This window comes from Aulonocara stuartgranti (assembly GCF_965226115.1).
Source record: "Aulonocara stuartgranti genome assembly, chromosome: 20".
In the NCBI taxonomy this organism is placed as follows: Eukaryota; Metazoa; Chordata; class Actinopteri; order Cichliformes; family Cichlidae; genus Aulonocara; species Aulonocara stuartgranti.
The window spans coordinates 6,777,872-6,804,901 of record NC_138956.1 but is presented as its reverse complement, the minus strand read 5'-3'; the positions used below and the strand labels follow the sequence as shown (position 1 = coordinate 6,804,901).

The 27,030-nt window shown below is 41.5% G+C and overlaps 1 protein-coding gene across 8 annotated transcripts in view; it reads right to left on the bottom strand.

The window, feature by feature from the left end:
• prdm16 (PR domain containing 16) overlaps positions 1-27,030 on the bottom strand; it is a 172,306-nt gene that overhangs the window by 134,381 nt on the left and 10,895 nt on the right. The window contains exon 2 of one of the 8 annotated variants that reach the window (XM_082519897.1): positions 14,231-14,295. The exons of the other annotated variants lie outside the window; for them this stretch is intronic. The gene's annotated coding sequence lies outside the window, so the exon portion shown is untranslated. The remainder of the gene's footprint in view (positions 1-14,230; positions 14,296-27,030) is intronic. 8 annotated transcript variants of the gene reach the window in all.

The following is a 27,030-nucleotide window of genomic DNA, read 5'->3' as shown; positions in this document are numbered from 1 at the left end:
AGTGTGCACAGATATTACAATACATGCTTAATCAGATTCATATGGACGAAGCTCAGATTACTACGAGCGTCTTTTTTTTTTTTTTGCCAAAAATTACATATTGCCCTCTAATATTCCTGAAAAGCCTGAGTATTGCTGGAATCCTTTCCAGGTCCTGTTGACAGTTTTTACCAAAAGCAGTCAAACTAATTCCAGAATAGCACGTGCACTCCGAAGAGCTTAACCTCCACTGCTATTACTGCAAAGAAGCACTGAATCAAGCAAGCTTGGCACTGAGGCAAAAGCAGTGCTTCTTTTTCAAGAAAAGAAACACATTAATAACTGATTTCGGCCTGTTGCATGTCTTCTCTCTTTCCCAAGTGACAGAAAGGAACTTTTCTATGAGCTCTAAGTCAAACAGTCAGAGTCCTTTCTTCATAATAAAAATACCAATTTTTCCCTTCAGCTTGGGAAGTTGGCAGACTCCTCGAGTAGACATTCTCTTCCTGTTGCTTCATGCTTTTGGATGGAGGCAACATGTACCCTTGACTTGCTGCCTTCGAGATTCTAAATAAAAGCATTTTAGGCTATTTTGGGGCCAGCTCTGTTTATATCCCTGTTAGCTGGGTCAGACAGATCTAGGGTCAACAATAAAACAAGGCAAGTTGAAGATAAATGAGAGGGGAGGCTGGGTAAGGATTTACTATTTCTTCTATTAAATACATATACTCTCTAATAAAGCCTACTTTCTCCATTTAATCAGTCATACTGTGGACATGTGCCTGCATGTATCTGCATGTCACAGAGGGTCACTTGTACTCAAGGGTTGAAGGGACTCTCTCCATCAGCTTCTCTGATTAGAGCCATAATTAAAAGCTGTGCTAATTGGTGCTGAGCCCAACACTGGGCAGCAAGTTCATTAAGAACCTCTATAAAATTCTCCTCCTGCATTCCACTGAATGGTAAAAGAACCGGCATTAATAAATCTCCTTACCCGGGGGACAGGTCAACTGTGAAGGAGACTGACTGAGAGAGAAACAAAGTCTAACAAAGCAGGGAAAAAGTGAGAGCTCTTTCTATATCGATCAAGTTGATCCCTGCTTGGTCAGTGTTTAAAGGCGAAGGGTGATAGATTGTAGCAAAAGGCAGATAGTTGATTAGTTAATTTAGTAAACGTACAAAAAGTTTTACAGTTTGAAGGAATCATTTGAAAGAGAACAATGCAAATTTAGGAACACAACTTTTCCCCCCATGTATTTTACTACAATGTCTTAAAGGGGAATTGATTTCTCTAACGCTAGATTGCCAAAAATCTTTTAGTATTTTAAACATATCCATTTATAAATTCCCTTCTGTGCACAGTATGCAGAAGACTAATTCTTAAAATCAAAATACATCTACAAGCAAGATAACAGAAACAGACAGTTTTCCTACCTCTATTTTTTTCAACTTTAGGTGTAACAGATAATTGGTTTCAAACATAAACACAGCTACAGGATACATGAAGAAACAAGTCTATTCTATTGACAGAGTGAGAGAGGGAGAGAGCACCTTACAGTGTCTATAACCTCAATCTGATTTCGCTAATTGCACTCAAGTGCCAAGTTACCGGCAGTCTCATTAGCACTCTTTTCCCTAAATTACTAATCAAGATCCGAGAAACAATTACTTTTCACAGGGTAGAAAAATGTGGCGCTGATAATGTCTTTTTTTCCAGTGGGTTTCTGCCACACCTAATCATTCTAGTGTGTGAGTATGTGTGTGTGTTGTAGGTCAGGTGGGGCCTTTCTCTATGTAGATGTCTGTCTCGCTGCCCTGCCTTCCTGGAGCAAGCTCAAGAAAAGCATTCAGATGCCAAGGAATTCTACTTTCAGTGAAACAGAGACCAACAATATTTAGCAAATGTACCATCGAGAGGCTGCGATATCTGAAAGGCTTGGCCGCAAACCTCTCAGTGGCAATATTCACAGGGGCTAGCATAAAGACTTTGTTTTCAACATCATTTTCCTGCCCGCCTAAACTCTTGGGTGAACAATGAATTTTTTCATGCCTCCCCTGTGAACGTGAAACATGCGTACAGCAACGTGTGGATAATGAAACTGAATGGAGGATCTCAGCAACCTCTCGTGAGAAAAATGTTGATTTTACTGATTAGTTAACCAGGTCCACGTAAAGTCGAACTGTGCATTAAATAACACTCTTGTACAGGCCTCTACCTTTGTCAGTAAATAAGCTAAACTGTGCTCCCTTTTCTCCTTGTGGAGCTCCCCAACTAAGATGTTGACACAATGAATCCCTCGCAATAACACTTTTGTTTTTGTGCCCTCTCTGGTCGTGTTTACATTCGCCGAGCTCACAGACAAGGAAGCTGTTCAGTGTCCACTGACCAAAGGTTCTGTATTTGCACAAGGTGGAAGTGGGAGGAGATGAGGGAAAAGACACAGGACGAGGGTACTTTCCCATTTTTATAAATATACATAAATATATCATAGAACAACAGGTACAGGGAGGAGAATAAGTGAACAAACAAGAGGGAGCCGAGAGGTGTGGCTTCAGACTATTTCAGGTGCCTGGCGTTTAGAAGTGGTGCAGGTAACTCTGGTTTCAGCCACCCATCTCAAGGTCAGATGCTGTTTTTCATGCAGCCTGACCTGGAACAAACACCTGGCACGCTCTAGAGAAAGGCCACTAGCCATGCCCAGCATTCGTTAGTCATTACTCGCTCAGCAGCATGGCCACACCATTCTCATGTAAATATCCACACCAGTCAGCATTTTGCATGGAAGCTTGTGATTAATGATCTATGCCGGCAAAAATAATACTTCAGTATGCGCAATGTAAATATAGTAAAAAATGACACAACAAGTGCAAGGGAATTAGAACAAGTAAAGACAAACAAGGTAAGTGCATCATGGTGTTTAACACATCAGTGAAATATTTCAAGGAGCATTCAGACAGGCTACAGCTCCATCACGTCTGAATCAAAAGTAAGCCAGCGCCCATCCTCACAGGCTACAATAAGCCAGCATTCCTTTGTGTCTGCCATTTTAGCTCCAGTCAACCCCACGTCGACACGAGGGCATTAAAGCATTAGTGGCTAATGTTTTTAAAAGTGTATGGTATCTTGGAGGGATTCGGGCGGTAGGCGCTGCATGTGTGTGTAATGGCGGATGAGATGGGTCCGCACATGGCAACCATTACACACACAGCCCCTCTAATCGCTGCCGACCTGCCTCCTCGCCTGCAGCCATCCCACCTCTGACTGTGTGTGTGTGAGTGAGTGAGTGTGTGTGTGTGTCAGGGGGCATACCAGGTTCAGGAGGGCAGCATGTTCACATAGATGCATATTTTTGCCACATTAACACACCCATTACATACACAGGCATACGCTCACACAAAGACACCCATTAGCTTTGAACAATTTCGACAAAACTTTCCCTTAAAGAAGTAAATATGTAATGAAATACAAAAAATAAACACCTTCACAGCTTTCCTCAGTTCAGCTAAAACTTTAACTGAGTGTGTCGGAGAAACCAGCTGCAAGCAGCTTTGGAAGACAGATGAGGAAAAGAATTAAGAGATGGACAAGGAAAGAGCCAAGAGGGATTAAGGAAAAATAATGTGAGCTATACTAGAGTAGGAACATTTGTAGTGATTAAACGAATGTAAAATAACCGAACTGAGATAAATGAATAATTTAGAACTGCATTACTGTGTTCTTAGAGGGATCTGCCAAGGACAACAGAGAATAAACAAAGTCAGACAGATGACTCACTAGATAGACGGGACGAGATACCGTCTCAAGAGTTCTAATTTTTAGGCTTAATACACACAAAAACAAAACCATATTGGTACTTTATATGTAAAAATGTTTTCTTACAAAATTCTCTTTAACAAAAGACTGCAAACTTCGAAAGTGCTAAATATTGTCCAAACAGAAGAAGTCATAGACGGCCCATGCCTGAAAAAAATAATATACTCTAAACCTGGTTAAAATACTGAGAATTAATCTTTCTGATGCTTAATGCTGGATTCCGCCTGTCCACATACTCATGCAGATATACAGTTCAGGAATGCGTTAAGCTTGGGTGCTTAATTGACAAAGCATCCAAGCTGCTGTGCATTTGAGTGTGTGTGACACCGAAGCAAAAACAGATATGAAGCCGGTCGGAAAGAAGTCAGAACAATGTGTCTTTGTGTGTGCGGGTGTACGCGTATGTCTGGAGTTGTGTCTGCAGAGAAATATCTAAATATTATGGAAGATTTTGTTGTATGTTTACGTCTTGAATCTCTGTATATGTGTGCGCGTCCACTCTATATGTCTGAGAGCCCCCCCCCCTAAAGATTTACAGAGGTTCATCACATGTTGTACCTACACCTACTTGTCTCCTTGAAGACACGCTCGCTCGCTTGTGCATAACAAACATGCGCACACTGCCTCAGGTGAGCATGTGTGTGATCTGGAGGGGGATAACTCTGTGGCGAGACCACACAGGAGACAGCTTTCAACTGAGTAAACACCACATCAAAAACACACACGCTCTCACAGACACACACACACACACACACATATATGCATGTAGCACTGGATACAGTTTGCTTGCCTCCCTCCTGCGTAATTGAGAAAAGCTGCCGTCCATTAAAACTTGCTGACATCACTTAGACAGCTAAATATGCAGGGAGCTAACGAGCTAGTGGGGCCTTTGATTGAGCTTCCAAACAGGTTCAAACTTTATCGCCTGCTACCCTCAGGACAGGACACAGGCCTGCCATACACTCGAAATTGAGCATCTCAAACAAACAGTCTACACACCAGAAGTGGAGGTAAACGTCTGCAGACAGGAGACCGTTCTTTCTTATCTTCTACATGGTGTGCAACTTTGTCTATCACACCGTGCCCACTCTAAACAGCATGAGGTATCGCAAACTCAACTTTTGTGTGGTTGTGTGTGTTTACCGCTCGCATCCGTGTGGACATGCTGATGTTTTAGTTTGAATGTTTAATGTTTTATTTAGTTTTTTTGTGAGCGTGCAGCTGGGCAGGCAGCAAAAGGCCGTCTGCGATCCCCTGCTCTTCCCCGGTCTCCACCTCTAGCTCGCTGCATCGCCTTCATCAGATAAAGTGAAAAATACATAAGGTTGGCTGGAGCCTGAGCACGCCTAATTAAGACTGGTTAACTTAGCTCTGAGACTTCTATTACATGCATGCGTGCACGCACACAGGCGCAAAAGAAACGCAAAGTCACACACACACTTGGCGCTCCCCTCTCCCTATTAACACCTGCTTCTTTTCCAATTAGTCCCCCAAATAGAGACAAATGGGCTAGAGGGGTCTGATTAATTCATTTCTGTCAAGGACTCTGCTACACAATGCCGTCAGGGTGCTCAGGCAGGCGTGGGCTCATGCACGTGTAGACGCACACGTGCACGTTTGCACACTAGCGCAAGCTCGACCGAGCATAAAGCATCAAAACAAAGTACTGTTAACGCGAAAACTGTTAAAATATGTGAAAAAAATAGATAATAGCCCATTATTGTACAATGCGTTCGCCTTGTTTAAAACCCAGAAGTAAATAAAGGGAGCTGGAACATGACGTTGAGACATAGATGCACTTTAAAGGATGATGAAAAGAAGGAAAGGTCTATCTGCACCACTCCTCTTCCGGGGACAAATTCCTCTCATCTTTGCTCTAGTGGGCTTGTGAGCGCATACATGCATCTGTGTATGAGTGTGTGTCCATGCATGTGTACGTAAGCTGTGTCGATCCCATCATTAGTCTTGCTCTCCTGTCCTCCCCTGTTTGTTTAAGCAGAGCTCTGTGTTTGCTTGGAGCAGCATGTCCTCCAAAGAGACTGCTACAACGCAATCACTTCAAAAACTTTACCGGTTCACACATACACACCTGCACACAAACATGGGCAGGTAGCGCAGAGATAGGCCATGGCTTGTTAATCTGTGACTTAGACCTTTCAAGGCACCCATCTTACTGACAAAAAAAAAACCTGGGTTAATCTTCTTCTTTTTAAGACATGAATTTATATTTCAAGATTTTAGCAGTAGAGTCCTATTGCCACACACTGCAAACACGGCAATAAAATGTAAACACACATTTGCGTATAAATACAAAAACAAAAGTAAAAGACGTAAAAATTAGATTTTTCAACTTTACTTGAAAAATCTGAAGAGCTTAATAGATGGAAAATGTATAGATACATTAGCAGCAAAGACAGATCAAACAAGGTAGGGTTGAAAACAACACAGAATTTGATAAATACTCACAGAGACAGCTATGACAATCTCACCTTTGAACTATGAGTGATGAACACTCATCTTTTTATAAAGATTACCACTGTTTACACAGTGGGTGGAGGCTTGGATTTAGGAATGGTGCAATCCTTTTCCACTTTTAAAAAGACAGGTGCCTGTGCTCACATTGGTCTAAAACAAGAAAATCGAGATTTCGTGCCTGTGAAGACGTTCAGCTTGTTTACTCACTTTGACTCATCATCCACTGACCCTAATATTGAGCATCCTGGATATCACTGAGTAAGTTATTAACTGGCGATGTTGGCTCTGGATTTACCAGCTATGAGCGCATTCAAAAGTAAGATACAAAGTGGATAGGGCTAGACAGAGTTAAAGCCCTGAATGAATTACTTAATATGATGTGAGGTAAAATGGTAACACTGAATTTCTAAAGCTATAGCACCTTCAAAAAGCATTGTATCCATTATATCATCAATCTCGAGTTTGTGTTAGCATCCAGCGAAACTGGAAACTCCATATTTTCAGTGATCTGGTTCTCCTGAGTTAAGTTAATCTGCTCTGGAGGTGGTCAGCCTTGCAGCATTAGGTACCAACAGTGTTGATCTAACCTAGTTGAAAGTGGCTCATCCTTTGTGATACAGGCCCCTGCTCTTGAACTTTCTTCAAAGGCCATAGAAGGGGTGGGGGGGGGGGGTTGGAGTAACAACAATAACTACTAATCCTGGTGGAAGGGTAAACCTGACCGGACAAAAAGAAAAAAGAAATAAAAATGCGTGTTTGTTCTTCTGCCATATCTTTAGTGATTTACTAACAAATAACAATTCACTCAACCCTAGTTGTCAGTGGCATTGAAATAGCATTAGCACTGCTGACCACCAGCTTATCCAAGCACACACAGCAACTCAAACACAATGCTAACATTGCTTCAAATCTCTGCACAATGGCAAGGCCACACATTAGTTCCACACCAAATAAATAGCTGCTGCTTCAGTTCATAAACTCTGGGTTCAGAGGTCGAGCTATGTCAAGTAGGGCCCTGAATGAGACGCCATGGGATAAAAGAAAGACAGAAAAAAGGGATTTAGACGAGGAGATGGGTGGGGGTGCTTATAGAATACACCATCTCCCTTTCTCCAGTCCACCCGTTGAGTCTGAAATGCCACTCTACTGTTGGCTCTTTTGTGTGTCAGTCTCAAAGAGCTTGTCTTCAATTAGCCTGATAAGAGAGGAGAGGATGAGGGTGGGGCAGAACTGGGGGGGGGGGGGGGGGGGGGGTTACCTGGGAAGCCACTAATTGCTTTGATGCCATTGGCCCCTGTTTGCTATGTCTTTTTTTGCACCCACACCCCCACACCCCGTGTTGATGCTAAATTTGAGAGTGCAATTTATCTTGTGGTTGGGGCAAATGGCAGTTCTGAAGGCAGCCACCTTCACTTTTATTGTTTTAATGACATCATTTGGATCATGTAGTAGCAACAACAAGCAATCACATGACTTAATACCACAGAGGACAGTGCTGTAATGTTGATTAATGTGTGCTGTTAAAACACAAACAAAAAGCTGTCCATGAGAACAACACATAAAAACTTTTTTTTTCGTAATCCACAACAGATTTGTCACCAACTGGTTTGGTTAACAATTCCACCTTACCAGACACACAGCTCACCTTGCCTGTTTACTTAGATATGACAGGCATTTCCAGATAGCTTTAGAAAAAGCACACCTTTTAAGGACTTTTTAAAAGTTTATTTCTCAATTTTTTAGGACCAGAAAATCTCAAAAAGCCAGCAGCAGGTTGTGTTGATACATCCCCCATTTCACTCTGGGACACTGAATAGACCTTCAACCACAATGACTTTTCTCACACTGTGTTACTCAATTATTCTATTATTATTTTAAGATGATATTCTTGTTTTATTTCTTTATTTGTCCCAACAATAAGAATAAGAATAAGCCTTTTTGTCAATATATTTGTAAATATAGATACATCTTCAAATGCATTCATGTGGGGAAATGGAAATATGTGTTACATATTTCCCTCACTTTCCCAATTCCTGCTCCTCTTTTCTCTCTTTTTCTGCAGTCTTTTGGTGAATGAATAATAATTTTGAGCATATGATTTATCATGGCACAGCGAACAGTCACTCATCTCAACACCTTTATCCAACAGCGTAGGTCAGTGGGTAGGTAGAGTATAATCACTGGAAAGAAAGGGAAGGGATGTAAGGAAAGCAAGGAGAGAAGATAGAGGAGTGAAAAGCATGAGTGAAAGTTATTACCAGCAGTGTCTGCTGATTGCATTCAGCAGGGGATGGCGAGTAGGTAGCCAATGAACCATCTAAACTTTGTGCACTGAGATTCTACTGAAGCAAAGGGGGAAAATAGAGGTAGGAGAGAGAAGACAAGAGAAAAGACATCATATATAGGTTTAAGAGCGGTTGAAAAAATTTCAGGTAAACATAGTAACACTACAACTTTGAATTACACTATTTTGATAGCTATTTTGATAATAATAACAGTCAAAATCATATTATAACTTTGTTTATGGTGCGGTTTCGGTTTTGGGGGGTTTTCAACTGGCGTGGTGCTGGTGGTGGTGGGGTATATGGAAGTGCACAGAAGTCACCTGTTATCAATGAGTGCTCTTAAGCAGACAAACACTGCTACTGACAATATTATCATATGTGTACATTTTTCAGGATCACAGGTACATAAAATATGCTTATCTTGACATCCCTAATTTAAAAAATGTTATGCTATTTCCTCTTTATTTTTGCAGCTGATCTGGACTTCTTCTTCTGTCACAATCAAGATACAAATTGGAATTTTAAAAACTTGGCCACTACATTCACAATTCTTCAACATTAAAGACCGACACTTGATTTCCTGTGAACTCGAACATAAACTGTGTGGTGATTGATTCTTAAAATATCTGTCACTATAGCTACACACTGACGCTGTTATAAAAGATATTTTATCGTCCTTATCTTCAGCTTTTTACAGCTTCTGGTCCTCACCTGTTGAGGAATAAACTGTTGTGACAGTCCACCAACACTGTCTCCCTGTATCTTGTCAGGGTGTTATCAGCATGAGGCGCGATTTGGCAAGGCCATACACTGTCACAGCTGTAAAGTCTCTCACACAGATACACACACACACACCACAAGACTCACACCCAAATAGCAATCCCAGACACCCAGCTCCACAAGTGCAACTCTCATTATCAAAAGTTTGAACATCAAACACACAGAATATTTTTATGTTTATTAAATGAGGGAACTGCTGAAACTCAAACACCCTACAGTCAGTCCAACTGTGCTGCAGTGCAACTACTCTGCTCAGTGCACAGCTAAAGGCACAAAGACAAAGCACCACGCACTAGTAAAAGGCAAGCAAATAGCTTAGCTGTTTGCTAATACAGGTATGGAATGTGCTAAGCCAGGCACTGTGGGAGTCAGAGCGGGGAGTTTATGTGTGTGCCTTTTGGCTTTTGTGTGTTTGTGTGTGTTAGATGGCAGAGAAGGGATCCAAAAGAATTATGTGCGTCCTGCCTAATGACTGTCATATGGAAGGGATTGAAGTGACCACTGCCATGCAAAGGGCTGGACCACACCGCATCTGTCACAAGGCCCCTTGTTTGTGTTTTGGTTTGCGTGGATGTGTGTGTGTGCGTGTGTGTGAGCGTGTGTGTAACATTTGCATTACACGTCGGGCATTTAGGGGACACTCTGAAACCAAATGAAAGACAGTGAGTGATGAAGTAGAGAATGAGGGGCAATGCTTGGGATCAAAGACATTAATAGGCATAATAGGCATAGTAGTAGAATAGTAGTAGAATGGGCATAGCAGAATAAATCGTGTAGTTATGTAACCATTTCTAAAACCTGTATGTAAGGATAACTCTTTGTTCATATGTGAGTTATTGTCTCTCATTTTTTAAATACGAGCACAAAGTTCTTCAAAGTTCAGAGGCTTACTGTCATTGACGTGGACATCTGGTGCAGTCAGTCATGCAGAATTATTATTGCAATAATTACAAGTCAGCTAGGAAACACCTTAGTGTTTCTTTGGAGACCTGCAAATGCCAGTTTTTTGTTTTCTACAGATGTCTTCAGATATGCAAATGTGAGAGTAATATCACCCGAACTCCTGAAAGGAAGAAATTTGACTGCACTAGCATGACAAGGCTAGCAGAGGCCCATCTGTAAGTGCTTATTGTGATGGATACAGCCCTATAACCACACATCTAGCTTTCCGAGAGGGACAAAGATATAGGGATAGGGAGAAGACTGAGGTCATGAGAAATGAGACAGATGACAGAGGAGAGGATAGGCCAGCCCAAGAAGGAACGGCTGGGCAAAGCTGAGGTCTGTGCATTTTTACAAACTCCTCTCTAAATAAAGAGCACGTTATGAGACTGAATCAATCAAAAGTGAAAGTAAGTAATCACATAATGGACGGCAGGATTCGTGGGGTTGGCTAGATGGATGATAGTTTAGTCATATGTGAGATACTACGTGAAGACTTACAAAGAAAATCAGGGTGAATCTTGGAAGTAATTTGATACTTTGATCTGTGGTTACGTATTCTCTCCTGGTATTGCTCTTTGCCTCTTTTTTTTCTCGCTTGTGTCTTTTTCAAGTTTGTTCTATAATTCTGCATATTTGCTGTTGTTTGGTAATCTGTGTGAATGATTCCTAATTATTTTTGCGCATGAAGCCTCCCTACACTGCCTTATTACTTTTATCTAAAGTGATCAGTTCAACTGAGAAGTGTTTTTTTCTACAAATTCTATCTGAATCCTAAACCAGAAACTAACGATTAGCTAGTATTTCACAACAGCAGCAACAACATTTAGCTTTTTACCATCTTCTAACCATTATCATGCATCAGATTTATCCATGAAAACTTCTGAGTACCAAGTTGGGTACCACTTCTCTGAACTACAGTCTTTCTTCTGTACCAAAAGCAGAAAGAAAAAGCGGCGGCAGTGTTGCCAATGTGCAGACACGTCCCTTCAATGGTGGCAGTTACCTCTGACCTTACACACCCAAACATTTTCAGGAGACTATTTGTCCCTGTAACACACTGACCAACCCGTCTCTTTGGTCAACCTTGTTTCCTCTTCTGAAAACAAGCCATCAGCCCCCCTCTTTCATCTGCTGCCACCCCAAGCATCCGGCCGAACATGAGGCCCAGCACCAGCCACCAAGCAGCCTGTTCTTTATTGTGCCCGCTTCCTGCTGTACTTTTCTCCTGACCCCCTGTTGTTGTCCTCCCTTTGCCACCCCCACCTCTTCCTCTTCTCCACCCCCCTCCTAACCCCCAAACTCCCTCCACCGATCCCCGTTTCGTGCTAATTAATTTAATCCTGTAAGCAGGTGTAAGCTCAGTCATTAAGCAGAGCCAAGTCACGGTAAATAGGGGGTGAAGGGTAGGAGGGGTGCATTGTGAAAGTGAGGACAGAGCAGGCAAAAACAACAAACGGCAAAATAGCTGGCAAAGTGGAGAAATACAGTTTTCTTGTGTGTTTTTTCAGGGTGTGAAAAGAGGGTGAAAAAAAGTCTTATTTCCACTTTTTCTATGGAGACGAGTGGTACAGTGAAGGGGCATTCAGTGAATGTTATATCGATATCTCTCCGCCTCTCGCCATCCATTTTTCTTGCTTTCTTTCCTCTCTGTTGTTGTGTCTCTTCCTGGAGATATCTCTCTAATACGGGGGTGGAGTGAAAGAAAAAAGGCCTGAAAAATGGGGACGCTTGGGGTTGTTTTTCTCCCCTAGCTAAACAGAGCGGGACTATGGGCCTGAGTCTGTGCAAGTTCTTTTTATTTATCAACCATCCTTTCTCTCTGTCTGTGTCTATCTCTTTTCTTGAGACCAGGGGGGTCTGAATTGAATCTGTTTGGAGGGGGTGTGAGAGTGTCCAAGTTTGTGAAGAAGTGGGTCTTAGCAACTGGTGATGCCCCCTGCACTGGAGCTGGAGAGATGCTGCTGTAGCAATAGGAGACAAAAGAGATCGTAGAAAGGGAAGTAGGCAGAGAGTTTGTAAGGTTTCATCAAGACTGCGTGCAAGGAGCTCCCAAGTGGTTTCTTCCGCTGTCCGTCGTCCAATGGGGCAGCAGTTTACCATGCTGCTCGCAGCGCTGGAGAAAGGAGACTGAGCAGGGTTCTATTCTTCTCCATTGGCCTCTATCCCCCGGCAGCAGTCAATCAATCCCGCTCTCTTGTCCCCTCTCCTTCTGTCAGCTTCTATCTGCACCTCAATCTGCCTCCCAGCGCACATCCTCTGGCAAAATAGAGGTCACAATTCAGGCACTCACTTTCTCTCACTCTCTCTTTTTCACCCCTAATTCCTTTTTAACTCAGTGAGCGGGTGTCAGGGATACAACTCGGTGCATTCCTGCCTGGCTTGTAGCGCAACAAGCTATTGAGCAGGAGATAAGCCTCTTTTTTAGGAAGGGTTGAGGAGAATTGAATTCAGGGCCTGAGTGACGGGAGGAGGAAGATTTATCCCCGTCGGTGGACAATGCTGCCTTTTCGGGGACTTTAATCTCCCTTGGACAATGGGCCTGGTTTTCCAACTCCACCATCACCAACGCCCCCATCCCTCTGTGCTTTTCCCACGATGGTCCCTGATTAGCACCACGGGCCGATTGAACATAAACCATTATCTCTATCTTGTTGGATTTTTTTTCTAAGGAGGCTCATCTGTATTTTTTGTCAAGGGTGGAATAAAAGGAGCTTAGATGAAAGTGATTTAAAAAAAAAGACAGTAAGAAAGGTAAAGGGTTTGTAAGGCAATGGAGTGAAGACAAATGAGGAGCCAGACAGACAGGGAAGAAAATGTGAAAGGAGGCAGGGAGTGTTGAATAAGGTGCTGTGAGTGCCAAGTTCACTGAATATGCCCAGGACAGAGGGTGATTCCACTCAGCTGGGGAGACACTCACACAAACACAAACACGCACAGTCATTACTATGAGTCGTGCAGCCCAAAGGGAAAAGAGAAAAGGGTAAGAACAGAGACAGACATCTTAAGGACAGGGCAGGATTTTCCAGGCTTAGGGTTCAGATGGGGTAATTTCACCATTTACCCAATAGACTCTAAAATACAGCAGCCCCTCAATAAATCCTGTCTCCATAAAACCTCTGTTTTATAAAGATGCTGACAAGTAACCCAGATGATGTAGTTTGTGCTGATGAGGAATTTTAATTCAAAGAATTGATTGATTTCAAAGAAAAAAGTATCAGAGGCAACCTGTAGGCAAGTGTACAAGACACCAACTGAACTTGCCCTTCGCATATTAATTAAATTCACAGATTTAAACAGTGCAGTGAAAAAGTATTCGGCCCTTCCATATTTGTCACACTTAAATGTTTCAGATCATCCCAAAAAAATTATATTACATGACGATAACCTGAGTAAATACAAAAATGTGTTTTTTAAATGATGATTTCATTAATTAATGGGATAAAGCTATCCAAGTCTACCTGGCCCTGTTGCCCCACTTGTTAAATCATGAGTCGATTATGATAAATCACATTTTTTGGAAAGCCAAATTCTACTAAATTCCTATTTACTCCAAGAGCACATCGACGACTCATCCAGGAGGTTACAAAAGAACCCAGAAAAGCATCTAAGGAACTGCAAGTCTCACTTGCCTCAGTTAAGGTCAGAGTTCATGATTTAACAATAAGAAAATGGGTAAAAATGGCATCCATGGGAGAGCTTCAAGGAGAAAACTAATGATGCCCAAAAAGAACACAGAGGCTCACATCTGCCTAAAAAAACATCTTGATGAGACTTTTGAAAAATATTCTGTGAACAGACAAGACAAAAACGTAACCTTTTGGAACGTCCGAGTCCTCTTAAATTTCATAAAAAGAAATACAGTTTTGGTTTTGTGATGGTCTGGGGCTGCTTTGATGCTTCAGGACCTGGGTGACTTGCCGTAACTAATGGAGACATGAACTCTGCTCTCTACCTGAAAATCCTGAAGGAGAATGGCCAGTTCATGAAGCTCCAGCTCACTTGGGTTATGCAGATGATCTGAAACACACCAGCAAATCTGCTGAATGGTTCAAACATAAACAAATTTAAGGTTTTGTACTGGCTTGGTCAAAATCCATATTTAAATCCAATTGAGGTGCTGTGGCATGACCTTAAATAGGCTGTTCATGCTGGTAAATCCTCTAATGTGGCTAAATTAAAAAAAATCTCCAAAGAAATGTTGACCAAAGTTCCTCCATAGCAATTGTATTGTAATTGTAAAAATGTATTCACAGTTATAACAAACACTTTACTGCGGTTCTTGCTGCAAAGGATTACACATCCAGTTAGTAGGTTTTGGGGGTAACTACGTTTTCACATAGGGTCAGGTAGGTTTGGATAGCTTTTTTCCTCAATAAATGAAATTTAAAAATTGCATTCTGTATTTACTCAGGATATCTTTGTCTATTTTTCTTTGATGATCTAGAGGGCAGCTCAAAAGGGATGAACTTCAGTGCCCTGAAAGGGGGGCAAATACTTTTGGGGGTTTTTTTTTCATCTCTAGTGCTGGCTTACAATTGCACAACCAGTGATAAGGTAAAAATAAACTTTTATACCTGTGATCATACTGTTGATCACAGGTATAAAAGTTTAATTTCCTTTATATGTAAATATAAAGGAAACTATATTAGATTTTTGTGTCTCTATAAAATCAGCAGTAAATTATGTCCTACCTGAAATTTAAACCTATCAGAAGTGCCAAAACAGAGAATTATCTTTTTGTATTACTCAGTATTATTTAAGTGATCCGTGAACAATATGTGAAAAAAAATATGAATATCTCTCACGCACAACACGCATCAAGTATTTTTTAAAATTGAGTAACACTAGGATAAAATGTCCACTATAATGTCCAAAAGCACAAAGGAGTGTCCTCCGATTCTCAACATTTAGATTAACAGATTATGCACAACAACACAGTCTGAACTTCTAAATACATTACACATCCAAGAGCTGTTACAAACATAAGCATCGTGGGTGGGTTATAAGTTTTATGTGATGCAATAAAGTATTATAATATTGAATATCACTATCTTGGCATCGCACAAACACTGCTGTGAAAAATTACCACCTCATTCCATTTCTGCCATAGTTGGACCGACCGCTCTTTGCACACAAATTCACATGCACACGTCCTCAAAAGAAATACAGAGCTCACACTCGTATTACATTAAATCTCTGAATTATGGGTTACCAATTTCTAGTAAATGTACTGCGTGCCCTTTTCTCTGCTAAGCTGGATGTCTTGATGGAGTGTGTTTCCAAGTCCAAACCACACTACGGGACGCTCCTAACCCAGCGGGATGATCTGAAAAAATAAATACTGCCATAATTACAGAAGAGAGAGACATGGGCCATGTCTGACATGACAAATCCCAGATGGATATCTCCGAATGACCCTGCATGTGTGTGCGTATGATGGGCATGTTTGTGTATAGGTTTGGACCTTTTGGGGGGGTTTTTTTGTATTTCAGTGGAAACACGACCTGTGTTTAACGTCTACATGGGCCCCTACTCTTACCCTACCCTACCGTGCTGTGTTTGGTTGACAAAGGATGAGTGAAACAATGCACAGGTGAAGAACAAGAGATCACAGAGAACACAGGAAAAAACAGGAGTTTAAAAAAAGCACACAAGAGACATAAAGAGGGACGGAAACCAAGAAGAAGAGAAGAAGACAAGACAGAAAGAAAGAGACATGGAGAGAAATCTCTGGATGTGATTTGGGGAAGCTTAGAGTAAATATTTATTTCCCATCCTTGGGCCTGTCAGTGGTAACGTGATGTCTTCCAACACACACTGCTGCTATTCAAAGATGCCTGTCCCCCCCCCCCCCCCTTGTGTTTATGGTGGCATGACTTGCACTGTGGCATACTGCTACACAATACAAACACAAAATGAGATACTTACACTGTGGGCGTGCGAATACACAGTCACAGCCACACACATTTACGCACACATATGGGCACGCACAAACAGACAAAATACACGTGTCTCGTAAAAGCATTCCTTTGTTGAAGGACAGATTACCAGCTCAGCTTTATCCCTGGTTGTTTTGCACTTTTCCTCTTTTTTGTGTGTATGTCTGTGTGCGTGTTAGTGCACGTGTGCGTGCATTAGTTAATGCATGTGCGTCTACATAATACGCCAAATTCGCGATATCTTGCTCCATCTCTCTATTGCACTCACACACACAAACATACACATCATTTGTGCTTTGGTGACGTCTCCATCTTTGGCAGGAATCAGTGCAGAATACATTTGACAGTGTTCAAATAAAGTCGATGAGAGAAGCGAAAAGAATCGAGATCGCGTTTGCCCAGGGAAAATAATGAGGATACATCTTCTTCGAAATATTTTATTGAGTAATTTCCAGTCGACCCGGCTAAACTTTAAAATGCTCTCAGTGTGTTTCTCACTCTTGCCGAGTTGTGAAATCCTGTCCGGGAAGCATGTTCGAATCCCCGTCTCAGGAGGCCTTTTTCCCAGAGAAAGCCAGCTCTCATCTCTGGTGCAACGCAGACTGATTGGATGGGCCAGTCGGTGAGGCTGCGGGCACGCTGTCCCTCTGAACACCCCTTTCTGGTCATCCTTCTCCCCTCATTTTTTTCCCTCCCATGTGCCGAAATAGTCCTCCTAACGAGTGTTGGCCCATCCCTGTTCCCAGCTATAAAAACAGGCCCCGGTGGCCGAAGATGCTTAGAGAATGTGGTTATTATTGCACATACACACACACACGCAGGGGCCCCTCTCCAGTAGTTTGGTAAATGATGCCCCAAACTTAGCTCGAAACAGGAATGAGTCCAAGGTTTCTTCTCATCATCATCATCATCATCATCATCATCATTCCTCAGCAGGCCCATGACTCAGCCCAAGTCACATTATTTGTTCCAGAGAAAACATAATTTTTTTTTCTGTCAAGCTTTTTCTCTGTGTCTCTCTGTTTTCGCTCTTACTAACTTGTGCTGTTTTTCTTTCTTTTCATATCATCCCATGTCTTTATCTCTTTTGCTCCCACTGTAAATCGCTTCCCATATCTTCCCTTTTCCCGCTTTCTCCCTCCGTCTGTGTCTTGCTTTTCCTACTCGATACACATTTTCTGTCCACTTTTTCCCCCTCCCTTTCCATGGGCAGACTGTTCTTTAAGAAGCAGGCCAAAGTAATTCAAACAACATGGATCTAATTTGCTATGACATGTTTCATTTCTGACCTCACTTCAGATAACCATCTTGCTCTCTCCCTTTCTTTCTGCACTTCTCCTTCTCTCTCTCACATTAAGCGATACGCTTTGGATGAGCCTGGCCTACTCTTGGAGGGTTCCCCTAACCATGTGCTCATACTAACGGTTTTGTGGGTACTCAATAAGACCAAAATGTTTGCTTTTGCTTTGTAGGTCATTTAAACAAATGTATTCCTCTGAAGCCAAAAGTTGTTGGAGGCTCCATAAGCCATCTGTCAAGTTTTTTTTTTTTATCTGGATTGAAGAGGTTTTTAGTGATTGTGTTTTTGGAGGGACTTGTTTTTTATAAGTTCATAGAGGACGACTACTGCACAGTGTAAACGCCATACCACAGGACATGATGTTTTACCCAGGCGGACTCAACAGTGAAATTTGAATTATTGGCAACTCTGGGACTGGGAGGTGGTTGAGTGGGGATGGCAGGAAATGACTGAACAGTTCAATTTGGGTACTGGGGTAAGTTTGAGTGAAAAAAACTTTATAGGCACAGCACACTCTGCTGCCAACCCCAAAAGCCACAAATATGAGCGTGTTCCCTGAGAAGTCGGCCATGTGAAAACAAAAGTGCCTAGCAGTGGGCAGTGAAGAGAGGCTGAGGGAAGAGAGGAGAGGCAGGGAACTGTCAAAGTTTAATTTGGGTGAGAGGTCAACCCAAAGCCAAATCCAGAAGACGCTTACCAAAGATATGTCTTTCTACTGCCCATTGGAGGCCTTGATCATAATTTCCTTTTTCTGTGTCACTCAAAGCTTTACAGTCATGAGAGGTCAAATTAGCTGTCACAAACACCATTTACCCAACCACAAGAAAAAAGAATAATGTTTTTTTTAAACAAATACATTTAATTGAATTGTGTGTGCAAAAACAAACAAACAGACAAAACTGAATATTTGTAAATATATATATATGGCCTGCTCAACAATACACTGTAAAAGTTATTGTGTTCCTGCCTGAAATTTTCCACATGGGCCAACTTTTACGACTCAGCTGTGGAACGGAACAATTCGTGGATTTTAAAGCCATCACAAAACAGATCATAAATATGCCAATTTGTATGATACAGCTATTGTAGAACAGGCTGATGACAGCTGTCACACAAAGAATAAAACAAGCTGGATTATTCTGCTAAAAATATTGTGCGCTGGGCATCACTGTGTGATAACACGACGTTACATTGGTACTCTGGTTAGAAAAGTCTCCCGTGGTCTGACTCCAAGAAAAACCAAAGCCCATCATCATCCATGTGTCCTGCAGAGCTGAAATTCTCTCTGCTTTTCCTTTGTCAGCAGCTCATTGCAAGCCTCCCGTGTCATTGAGAGAGATAAAATGTTTACGTAACAACATCTGAGAGAGCAGCAAATGGTAACTCATTAGTGATTAGGCATGCATTTTTCCATAAAATGTCTAGGAAATACTAAGGCATGTACTGGCAAGATCATGGGGACATCTATTTTCTTTGACCAATTTATTCCCATCCAGTAATAAAAACGGTTAGTAACCCTCGAAAGACACCACTCCTCATACCTGGTTATAGCCCATGCAAAGCTGCCAACTAATGCCTTTAGCTGCTTCTGCAGCGGCACTGCCCTATCTCCTCCCTCATGTGCACCAACAAGTGAAGTGAGTGTGTAAATGTTTGTGGTTTTTTGCCGGAGGAGGCGCTTTGTGCACGTGTTCGCTTACCCTATGTATGTACGCATGAATACATTTGCATAGCACAGGCCATAAGAAAGACTTCATTCACAGCTTCTCTGAAGTTAGCCAGAGGCTCACCTCAAGATGTTCACACTCCAGAGCTGCCAACTGTAAACAGACTCAACTCTGTCTCTCTGAATTCTCCCTCACTTTCACTTTTTTTTTTTTGCTTTCATGTTAAAATGGGGCTTTGTTTTTTTCTTTTTCTTCTTCTTCTTCTTTAATGAAGTTTACTTGTTCTGTGGTATTTTTTAAACAGCTGCAGGTAATAGCGAGAGAGGCTCCAAGTAACAAGGCTCACTGCTCATACACAGTACAATCTGTTTCCATTACTAACTAATCTGATCCCTTTTCTATCGATATAAAATTTCTGTCGTGAACATTTTTTTCAACTATTTTTGTACAAAAGAAAAAGGGGGGAAAGAGGTGACTGAGAATATACCTATTAGAACAAATTAAAGGTCTCTTTAATTAATTTGCTTCCACTTCATAACATTTTCTCTGTAGCCTAGCACTGAACCAATGATCCCTTGCTGACCAGCACTTCCTGTGATGGCAGAAAACCAGTAGAGTCAATTTGATTAGTCGCCACTCAATACGGCCTCAGGTAATGAGGTATGTCTGGAAGTAGGTGCAGAGGGGGAAGATAAGGGGCATAGGGTATTGGAGTCGGGGGGTTTCCTGGGGTTTGGCATGTGGCGGGGCAAGGGACCCTTCAAACTTCAAAGATCTCAGATTGGACACAAAACACACATTACAAGGAGGAGGAGGAGGAGGGACCACACAAATTTAATTTTCCTAAAAAGGGGAAATGGAGACAATGAGGATCTGGAGGTAAACTATTTGTGACCCCACGTTTACCTGGTTACCCCCACCTCTATACTCCTCATCTTTTCCTCCCTCCCTCGCTCTATTCCAGATCTGATTAAGCCACAGTGGAAGGGAGCCTCCACTCGTTAAGGAACCCTGTCATGACAAAGAGAAACACAAAGCATGACCGGCCCTCAATTGGAAACGGATCCCCAGTGAAGGGGCAAAAAGGGAGGGAGCCAGAGGAAGAGAAAGCAGAAGAGAGATGGAGATAATTGAATCAAGGCTGCGGGAGAAGAAAGATAAATCTCATTATTGATACTCCAGTTAGGCAGAAAGACTGCAAGAGCTTTTAAGTCAACTCAAACGCCCGTACAACCTATCCTACGGTGCATTCTACAAAATGTTTATTCTACGGTGCACAAACTTAGTCTCTAATTACACTTTAAAAAATCCAATCACAGTTGATGGAAAACAAAACTAAAAGAAGGAAGATTATGGAAGATTATGTTTGGTCTTTTTTTCCTGAAACAGGTATGCTCTCCAGAACAAATACAGAACAAATGTGTCATTTTTTCAGCTTTCCAACTGGCTAATCTGTTGTGGTTTCATGTTGTTATTTCAATGTTCCTCTCCGCAGAAATGCCAGCTAAAACAATTGTTGTCTTGGTAACTGTGTTCAAACCGAGGCTCTGGATCAGACGCTCTCCGTCACTCACTGGCTTAGGTGAACAGCTGAGCTCCTTTCCCTTTCAGCACTTTCAGGAAAGAAACTAGCCATTTATCGTGTTTGTGCATGTGCGTGCACATGTGCTTGAGTCTCTGTGAGTGTGCTAAATGTATTTCTGACAGAGGAAACGTCTTACAAATCTGTAAATTATCCTGATGACAGTTTATACTCTGCAGTGGTCACCTTTGCCACAATGATGAGCTCATAAGAATGAACACACACACATGACAGCAATCTGATTAGATCACTCCTTAGAGAGAAGCTGGGAAAGCAAAATGTACTTTTCTCCTTACAAAGCCACACATGTAGTATCAGAGGTAGAACTCAAGGAATATTGGACTTGATCATTAAAGAGACTCACTGAGTCCATGCTGTCTTGGCCAGTGCAACTGCCCCGCCGCCCACCCCCTTCCTAACTGTCCAGCAAAAAGCCTCCATTTGCAAGTTACGAAGTCTGAGCACAAAGAAAAAGAATGTCAGACGTTGCCAGATAAGTATCAGTTTTTCATTTTTCCCTGCAGAACATGGCCTTTGCTATAAAAACTAAGAGGTAACTGTTAAATCTGAATTTACTTGCTGTTCTTTTATAGAGATATTTGTGAGTGCAAAATAATCCAGGAAGCTATTTTCTTTGGCAACAGACTCTGACCAGACTGTCTGTAGAAGCTGCACTGCAATCTAGAGGATGGTGTGAATGAATGCGGTCAATAATAAATGAGTAGGACCGTAAGGACGACTAGCTACGAGGAAACTCAAGAGCCAGGTAAGCCAGGGGAACTGTCTCCATCGCCTCTTCTCTTCTGTCTCTTGCTCTCTCTGTGCTCGATAATTTTACCTTTCACACAGGGTCTATACAACTGGCATGTAGGCAACTGAGAAAATGCAGCATATATTTGACCAGGCATGCACACGCGGACAAACAAACACACAGAAAGAGGAGAGTGAGCCAGCAGCCGTTTGAAGCATTCTGACGTGTAAATAAACACAGAAGAGCTTTCTAGCCAAACAAAACCAATTTTTAAAGCTCTACAAACACCATTGGACCAATCGAGACACTGGCCTTTCTTTTCTTTAGAGGAACCGCTCAATTAATATGTCACCACAAGTCATGACCACGAGACCCTGCTAAAATAAGCGAGCCACTTCAGCCCTTGCCTCTGGAGAGAAACTAGAGAGAGACATAAATTGCTCTCCTTAAAGTAAAGGAGTCATCCAAAAAAACCAATAAGCTGTGAGTGGGCACCTGCGGCACTGGAAATAAATACTTTTTTTTTTTTTTTGCTGAAACCTTGCATCCACCCTTGTTGTTTTATGAACAACCCATGGAAACAATATATATTTACTCATTTCCACAGGTATTTCCTACCCTCTGTGCAGCCTTCGCTTTATGAAATCCTTTTTATAAATGAAGTTTAGCATTCAAACACACAAAAACACTGATAACTTTTAACTGAGTGTGTAGGCTCTGTAGGTAAATTACAACTATTCTAAGCATGATAATTTTGGATTTTACCCCTATATTTATAAAGCCTGAAAAATTACAACAATTTAAAAAATATATTTTAATTACAAAAAAAGGCATAGACATTTTTTCTGCGTATTTCTTCTGGTCAGGAATGCTAATCAATTAAGCTACACCCACAAACTGAGCAGAAAAATAACTAACATTAAAAGTATTTGCCCAAAGACATACTTGTAAATTATCTTTAATTATTATTTGGTCAAAATACTTGGAAAAACTAATGTGCAATAAACATTTCAATTGCTCAAGCCCATATTTTTTATTTTTTTTAATTTGTTGGGGGGTTTTTTTTCCAGATGGCTAAGAAACAGGACTCACGGATTTTGTAATTGTAGGTACTGAAAAAGGAGAAGAGATACCATGTTGGCTTCCCTCTACGCATCCTTGCATTGTTCTCCCGCTACACCTGACACTGCCTCTCAGACCTGCTGTGTGTGTCCGTGTGTGATGTGATCTTGAACACAATGAAGGTATGAAGAGCGGAGGAAGTGATCAAAGTGTCAACCAGAACCTCTGATACTAAAAACCTGTAGTGCCCCCTGCTCGGAAACGTTATCTACACAGGTACGTAATTTAGATACCCCACTGGAGTACTAGAAGGCTTTGATGTTAGTTTAATGGAGGATTAACGTTTAAGTCACACCACTGCTGCTTTACTTTCAGCCAGTAATGATGACAGTAGTTTTTGATGCAGGGTGCTGTGCTTCTGAAAATAAACAGAAAAAGACTCAAATATGTTGCAGTCTAAACTTTGACCCAGAAAGGGTTCAAACAATAGAATTCAATTTGTCAGAGTTAAGACTTTAAAAGGTGCAATTTGGATGTTCAAAGTTTAATGAGCCTCTCTGCTGTGGAAATGACCTGCAAACATTTCAACAATTTAAAAGAGACTTTGAAATTAAAATTCTTTGCCTCCGATATTACAGATGGGAAAGCTGTAGAAAAACTGTGCAACTGCTCCCTGTAATTTTATGTAAATTCAAACCCCCACATTAACTCTTGGAATCACTTATTTTGTATATTTTGTAACATTTTTTAAATGCTCAAAAATTACCAAAATCTTACAAACGAAAAACCAGTTGTTTAAATTTTCTAAAACTTTCAGCAAAAAGGAAAAAAAACAAGGAGGGGAAAAAGTGGAGATTATAGATGGATTCCACTGATTGCATCTCGTCGTTGTGCTATTGGTTTCAAAGGTTCGGCTGAAAGTGAAAGACACGGTTAAGAGGATGACGACCACTGTCCTGTGCATGTGCACGCGTGTGTCTCGGGGTAGACCCAGATGGCAGGCGGGCAAAAAAAGGTGGGCAAAGCGGACAGGAAGCTGTAAAGGAGAGTTCTGGTTACAAAGATCAGACGGCAGGACAAACTACGCTCAAAGCTACTGCCGCTGCGGTTCTAAAGGTGTAGGTTACACTCCCGGACACAAAGGACTTACAAATACACACACACAAACTCCCAGCTCCCCAAAGGGTTGTGCTGGTGTGTGTTTGCAACTGCTAGCATCTAATTAACATGAAATAGCAAATGTCCACATATTGTACATGCATGAGCATTTAGCCACACACATATCCTCCAAGCCCCCTCAGCTAAGTAGATCCACTTAAAAGGGCTCCTATCAATTGTCAGCAGCCACGTTTAGTTGTTTAGGCCCATTTTCTCCACTGATGAGGACCAGACCGTGGAAGAAGTAGCCACCTATTAGCCTCATGTTGCTTCTAATTCTGACCCAATAAAATGCCATTCTTGCTGCCATGGAGAGTTCACCTATCTTACCTCGCAGAGAGAAGGAGAGACATGAGAAAAACAACTAAGCAGTGGTACATTGGACAGGGAAAGAAAGCAGTAGTAAGAGAGTGAGGCACTTGCAAATAAAGATGTAACAGTGTCAAAGGAAAAGGGAAGCGTGTGGGCCTGCTGCTAATTTCCCGCCCTGAGTGCAGTAATCTGAGGGGAAGATTAAGGTGAAGGAGTTATTCTTGACTATTTTATTAAGAGGTGCTTTAGGCGCTGGAAGAAGGGGCTTTAGTGCTCCTCCAGCAGCGTGCCATACAATACAAGACAAACATTTGCTGTTATTTCACCAAAGTACTCTCAGATGTGCTGGGTCGGGTCCTTGCCTTTTGCTGTGGAGGAACTTGGCATCAAAGTTACCTACAATTCTTTAAAAGCAACAACAAATAAAACAAGAACAACGCCAAAAATCCCTTCTGTGAGGTGGGTCATGCCCCGAAAAAACTGTCCAGCTAATGAATTCTAAGCTGTTAAAAGAAGGGATGGAAACCATGAACGTCAATTTAAAATGTTACCTTATATCAAAAAAAATGGTGCAAACATGTGGATCTGAAAGCCGCCATTAATGTGTTCACCTCATTGATTGATCATATTTTCCTTTCTTTCTAAAGACTAACAAAAATGGGTTATCTATCAGAAATGTGTGAAATAATAGAGATTTAACTTCGTGTCCCAGTCTTTAGAGAAAAATTTGATTTTTTTACGTCATTAAAAACAAAACGCTGCAGTATATAAATATTCAAATGAAGCTAAGGCTGGCAAGAGGCCAGTAGAAGCCTCACCCACCTGCCTCTTTTGTTTGCTTTGTCATTGCTTAACCATTCTTAAGCACTTACTGCTCTTCGGTGCTGTTGAAAAACAAGATGCCTCTGTCAGTTATGCGCATGTGTGCCTGCGGTCATCGAAGTGAACCTTTACTGCATTCAGGAAAATGAAGAGAAACTGATTTGCAAAGCCAATTGAAACAGCACAGAAATAACAGTAACAACCCGTGGAATCCACCCCCAAACTTAACCAACATGCAGGTCCTTGAGTGCAAACATTTGTTTGGAACAACATCTTCCTAATTAAAACTGCTTAATTGGCATGTCTGGAAACCTCAAGAACTCTGAGTCGAACGGTCAGCGTGGACAGACAAAAACCGCAGAAGTGGCCGTTTCAACCACTCATAAAACACAATTCAGAAACCGGATCTTCCTCTTTCCTTTTCTGTTTTCGAAAAAGAGGATGTGGCTAGACTTGATGAGGAGAGAGGCGGAAATTGAGGGAGACATAAGGCTTGGGAAGCCTCTCCTTAAACCAAACTTAGAAATTCTAATTATGTCATTTCAGACTTTAAAGATAGTCTGCCTGATTAAAATTTTGAGGCCACCGTTTTGTCAATCAGTGTCAACACAGAGTATCGCTAGTACCAAAGCCCTAATAAAACCTTTTGTGTCCCAAGATTAATGCTCTTCTACATCAGTTACAATACATGCACACCCTATTAACAAAAAAAGTTCTGGCATGCATCAAAGATTACAAACTTAAAGTGAATCCAACTGTGGAATTTCCTTTAAATGCAAGGATTATCCACCATCCATCACCCAACGTCCCAATGACTGCTTATTTGGTTACGACAGACCCGGAAGAGGCAGCCCAGTTCGTGGCATCACTTGAGTCCTGTAGGTGATGATGTGTGAACTCTTTAGGGAAGGGCAGCAACAGTAAGTTGCTTAGAAGGGCCAGACTAGAAAGCTGGTGATGTTTTAGAGCAGATGTAATTGCCAGCAAAAGAAAGTAGCACTAAATCTCTCATGAGTTGTAAAACTCTATAACTATAATAGCTGTTCATGTGACAAAGAAGGAATCAAAAGTTCTCAATTCCAATCTCTGTTCACTTTTATGTGAACCAAATAAATGATTGAGCAATATTTTTTTCCCATCTTAGCTCAGTTTACAACCATCAGAAGCCAGCTGAAGTATTTCTTAAGCTAGCATGGGGCCTTACATCAAACTCAAACCCATGTAGCATTAAAGTTTGCAAGCTAAGCCCAGTTTTACAAACCAAAACCAAATTCTGCCACACAAGTGTAACTGGTCTGGGTGTGTGCAGCTCGCAGCACCACCCCTAGCTTCTGTGTGTGTCTTTTCTTTGTTGAATGGAGGGTTAAGTGTGTGTACGTGTGTGTGTGTGTGTGTGTGAGCATGTGTATTTCTTTACTGGAAAGAGTAAAAAAAGTGCCGTAAGTATTTTGATCTCCTTCCTTTAAAGTCACATGTGATTGTGTGATATTCAACAATTCAGAATCAGGTTATTCAACTCTAAATGACAGCGCTCTTATCTCTGGACTGTGTCTATAGGTGAACCTTTTCCAGCATGGAGAATATGCAGCTAATATAGGCCGAGCACTTTGCCTTTGGGATACTGAGCATCACACAGACGCATGCTTGTAATAGAGCTATTTGTTTTCCTCAGAAAGCTGTCCAAACGCTCTCACTGGGATCACTTGACTGCACAAAGGCCAGCTATGAATTGGTCAAATCCATTGAGATTGGTCATTGATTAGGCCTATGGCTATAGGGGCACAAATATGCAACTAAATTAGATATTGGTGCTTGTGTGTGCGGACAGCTGTGAGCGAGTTAGTGTGCATGCGTGCATTGCTGTTGCACTGAAATCCACTTAACCTGCATCCGCTTCTGATGAAGTTTTATAAACCGTGAACCTCCAAATGAAATATCAATCTTAAACCTCTTCTTCTGAGCAAAAAAAACCCTTCACTTCAATAAGAGCATTATTAGTACAGTTTTTTATGTACAAGTTCTCATCACAGCGAATCATGATCATGATTCACTGTGATCTAAGTAAGCCACTAGTTTTCCACCAGTCTTTCTTGAGTATGTTTTAATATAATAATATTAGTGTATAATAGTACACATACCCATCTCACAAAACATATAAT